The sequence below is a fragment of the Cephus cinctus genome, unplaced genomic scaffold (assembly GCF_000341935.2).
Source record: "Cephus cinctus unplaced genomic scaffold, Ccin1 Ccin1_scaffold0215, whole genome shotgun sequence".
In the NCBI taxonomy this organism is placed as follows: domain Eukaryota; kingdom Metazoa; phylum Arthropoda; class Insecta; order Hymenoptera; family Cephidae; genus Cephus; species Cephus cinctus.
In genome coordinates this window covers 1,690,578-1,695,364 of record NW_014332933.1, presented here as the reverse complement: position 1 = coordinate 1,695,364, position 4,787 = coordinate 1,690,578, and the positions used below count along the sequence as shown (strand labels likewise).

At 46.2% G+C, this 4,787-nt stretch overlaps 1 protein-coding gene and 1 long non-coding RNA gene across 3 annotated transcripts in view; one reads left to right on the top strand and one right to left on the bottom strand.

The window, feature by feature from the left end:
- Nucleotides 1-406, bottom strand: part of LOC112493986 — a 1,073-nt gene extending 667 nt beyond the window's left edge. The window contains exon 1 of the long non-coding RNA XR_003059041.1: nucleotides 86-406. This is a non-coding gene — a long non-coding RNA (uncharacterized LOC112493986). The remainder of the gene's footprint in view (nucleotides 1-85) is intronic.
- Nucleotides 1-4,787, top strand: part of LOC107265059 (proteoglycan Cow) — a 74,550-nt gene that overhangs the window by 19,211 nt on the left and 50,552 nt on the right. The gene's annotated exons all lie outside the window — the stretch shown is intronic.

Below are 4,787 nucleotides of genomic sequence, written 5' to 3'. Positions count from 1 at the left end.
GGGGGGGGGGGTGGTTGTGACGGAAGGGTTGGGTTGCTGCTGTGACAAATGGACGTGACCTAACCTATACGTGTGTTGGGGTTACCTTATTATTTCGAAAATAGAACCCCGTCACTTGGTCTCGAATTACTAGGGGCGCGTTTCAATTGAACCCTTAACACGGTTAACCTCTGCTCGTCTTTACGTGGCCACCCCTCGGCGATCGAGGCACCCACGGTAAAAGTCGAATTCTTTTCTTGCTCCTCGTTTTTCTACAACCCGGCCCCCTCCCTCTCTTTAATTGACTCTTGGACTATTTTCTCGGCGTGCTTCTCTCACGGATAAAGTACTCGTTACTGGAATTTCTCATTACGCCGATAATAATCGTTGTTAAGAACTCGAGGATTTTTCTTACGTAGTTTCTCATCCTCCGATGGGCCTGCGGGAGACGATGATGGTGCACGCGTCGTCCGACAGATAGCGCCGCTGCTTCACGGCCGGTCGTAAATATCGTGGGCTATACCTCGTTGCGGTTTAACAAATAAGAGCGCAACGGATATCGCAATTGAAACCTTTTCCCGATTTCATCGAACGTTAATTCCGTATTTCCCGTTAATACAGTGCTTTTGCAATTTTCCGACCTATGCTTTCCTTCATTTTTCTATATATCAATATTGCCGCGTTGTCACTCCTCGTTAATTCCTCCTCGTATTTCCTTTGTTACAGGTGAGCGATTATCTGCCCAGAGCGCCCACTCTGCAATACGACATTACCGACCGAGGCACAGTCTTACCGATTACCCAGAATACACCGAGAAACAACGTTGCCACACGTCCTCGGTGATCCCGGAACGTGTGCCGCAGCTTTCGCCAAGAATTATGTATCGCTGCCGGTGACGTAAATAGCTGTATCATTAATTTCGCGGTTGGCCGCACTGCGCTTAGGCTAAACAAAAAGAAAAATAAAGCTCCCGGTATGGCGCCAGACTGCGTACTGGAGCTTTTACACCGGTTAATCCGTTAGAAAAAAACTCTTCACCGACCTTCCCACGAGAGGGATAAGGGAGCGGGGGATAACCACGAAAAGAGCCAGCTTGCCGTTTTCTAGGATTTCAGGAAAGTTATGGGAATAAAATGGCGCACGTTATAACGCCGAGAGGGTTTTCTAAGTGAGTATATGGTGGGCACAGTGGTATAAGGCTAGTTTTATATAGCTATGGTCGTATTAAGGGGATGACTAGACTGTATACCCTTGCGGTGGCCTTACTTTTCGCCTCGGTCTTCTTATTTACCCAGGTTGTTATAACCTCTGTATTGTACTCCATCGGCCACGTGCGCACATACCAGACAGCACTGTTACGTCCCGCTGTACAACCTTTGTAAATCCTCGTCGCCGAGCAACCGCCTCTTCTACATGGTAGTCGCGGCCCGTTACGCGCTCTACCGATCACCATGAAACTTAACGCTCGCAGAAATCGCGCTCGGGCTTTACGAGTCGGCGGGACGCGCGGAGGACGTTTCGTTTAATGAAAATGCACCTTTGAGGTTAGGGGGACGTTGTAGAAAATTCCTTTTCGCTTTTACGATTAAGCATAGCTGCGTCTACGTACATGCCGTTCCGTAAAGGTATATTGTTATCGATTTCGAAGCACGGAGCTTTTCCGATGCACGTGACAAGGATCGAGTCAAGCATGAAACTTTAGAGGCTGTAGGGTTTGATTTATGTTTATTTTTTTCCCTTAATGCCCTAAGAAAATTAGATTCCACATTGATACACGTGTTTTTTATTTCTAAGAGCAGCGCGTGCAACGGGATACGAACGTGTAGGGTACCTCCCTGAGACGACGCGGGACCCTTACGCTCGTTTCACGTAGGTAGGATCTTTGACCTATGACCCCATCCGGCTACTACCTGGAAAAGTATCCGGTTGAAGGTTAAACCTAGCGTTACGAGGATTACGCTAGGTACAGCCAATCCACCGAATAAAGATTAGCCAGGCGACTTATTTTACCTCGGTCGGAGGGGGGGTTAAGGGTGCGGTTCCAGCATCACAGGATAAGCTTGGCTAATTTATTAGCAGGGTGCTTGTGCGAGTTAAAAATCACTTGGGATTTTTCTCGAGTGGAAGTTGCTGCTGTGGCTTTGGTTCTTGTCCCTCCCTCTCCCTCCCTCCCTCCCTCCCTCCCTGGTAACCATCCCCACCCCTCATTGCGAGTAAGGCAATCGCTTAAAGTGCCTTACGTATCAGTCATTTTCAAAAAATTTCTTATTTCCCCAATTATCATTAACTGATCCAGCATCCCATGTATCTGAGAGTACCTGCGTATCGTCTGTTATCAGCCATTACGAATGTTTATGTATTTAATATCTATCCCCCCTATTAATATACCTAGTCCGTCCTCTGGTATATATGGGTACCTGTAAAATTCCACTATATTTCGTACCTTCATAATTGCTATATACGAAGGTTCTCGAAGAATGTAGACAAGTGCCAGCGAAGATTGTTCATTTTAATGAGAAGGCGCGTATCGTCCCTGTCCTAACCCTCTGGTCTTGTCTTCCACTAGACGCGTTTCCAACCCCCTTTGCAGCAAGGGCAAACCCCCCTGACAGCTCGAGGAGGCACTTCACGTGTGTCGTGAAAATTAATTATGCGAACTCTCAGCCATGTATACAGTCATCCAAAGATGGGTGGTGGTTGTAACACACAGGGCAGCCGGAACGACAGAAAAAAGTGATCGAACGTGACTTTCGATCAGTAACTATATCTGTACGCACATATAGGTAGACTTGCAATTAAAATATTCCCGCGTTATTATTCCGATGATCCACTTCGAAAAATTCGAATTTTACCATCATTTGTCTCGAAATTCATTATATTACCCTGAGGTTCTCGGCAATTGTCTGGATGCGCGCTATACGTGCATTCAACGCTACCCAGAATGCCCTGGTGCCTTCGGATCGTACAAGCACCATGAAAATGTCATGTCGACAAGCAGCTAAGCTCTGGCAGCGATAAGTCCTCGTTTTCCTTCTTTTCTTTTTTTACCCTTTCGACTCTCGCCGGGGAATTACTCGGGGTTCACGGTTGGCCAAGTTCGCTGTATAATTTTATCATAACTCGAAGATTGTCCTTTTTGGAAAATTCAGGCTAGATAATAGAGGGGAAGTTGAGCCGGCACGAGGGTGGCGGCAGGGCTCGGAATTATATCTCTCGGTTATACCCGAGGGGCTGTCCTCTTCATTTCATCACTATAGCAAATTGTACAGTGCGTCCGCTAGACGGGGCTGCCGGTTTCCTCATTTATTTCAGGATAACGAAGCGTGCTGGAGCCACCGGTGACACGGGGTCCGGTCGTCGAATTTCGAGTCAAACGAAACGATCCTTGGCTTCATCGTAGAAAGGTACAGTACGTGCAACATATACAAGTCGGATAGGGATGTCCGAAACGAGAGACTTTTAAGAAAGGTCATATAGTCCATACGCGATAAATCTTACACGCGCGCGTTACCTGTTAACAATTCGTCCCTCTACCCTGTATACGTAATAACTTGCTTGCACAATTGTTATTGCCGGTACTCACGGAATTGCAAATTTTTCAAAGTGGGCTCCCTGCTAAATACGTCACACTTCCACGTATCCGTAATAAACACGTGTACGTATAGAGAATTATTAAAAGCTTTTCAAAGGTACAGCTCGAAGACACGACAAATTTAGGGGCATTCACAATGGCAAGCTACTTTTTTTTTTTTTTTTTTTTTTTTTTTTTTTTTAAGAGTACCACCTTGGGACGTCACAGTGTTCGAGTTCCGAGCTAGTCTGTCCCAACGAAACATTCCTGAGCCCATTGCAAATAGCGAATGCCTAGCATTGGAAAAAAATGTAAATAAATTTGGTGTGACAGTCTGCTTTATGGTTCCTCAGAGCGGTCATTACGCTGAAAATTGAGGACTGTCCCCAAAGTATACATTCCTTCTCAAACTGTACGTTGCATAATTCAAATTGTCCACAAAGTACACTTTTAACATATATATGTGACTGTAGATGTAACGACTGAAAGGCTGGCCACGACTCCATTCAAAGAGACCAAAGACTTTTAGAGATACGTTTGACGCCATGCCACCCTTAAATTCGATTAGGGTTGAAAACGCCGGCAGCCATACAACCTCAACGTCGCGGTCGGATAATCCTTGCAGTGCTCTCGTACCAAGTGAAGCCTCTTCGAGGTTACGCTACTTCTGGGTATACATATACCTAACCTCGTACGCGCAGAATATACGTGTATCTACAATGCTTGTAGCCAGTAACGACTCGGTTCTCCTTCCAGTTCCTTTTCACTCCCTTTTCAGTCACATTTCTTATATATATATATATATATACATAGATTTCCTTTATTCCATTCCTCTCCCGCTCCTCTATAGGAGTCCTTTCGTCTACACTCGTCCTTTTGACTCTCGGCGGCCTTTACTCCCTTGTACCCATAAACGTATGTATATTGTATACATGTATATCCTTTCTCCCTCCGTGCTCTCAGCAGCTCGCCGCCATTGATCTGCCGAAACGTTGGGCTTTCGTGCGATTAGCCAGCAAAGGTTCCAATGCCGTGAGCGAGAGAGTGAGAGAGAGAAGGAGAAGACTCGAAAAAATTAAAATTTTACTCCGTCTCTGTAAATGCCGCCTGCCCGTCTTTACTCCCCCCCCGGAAATGTCCGAAGTTTACCTCCCGCGATTTCGAACTCTATATCAGCCTGTTCCAGAAGCAGATATCCGCCGATTACGTGAAAACCGGTGATAAGACGCCCGGGGGG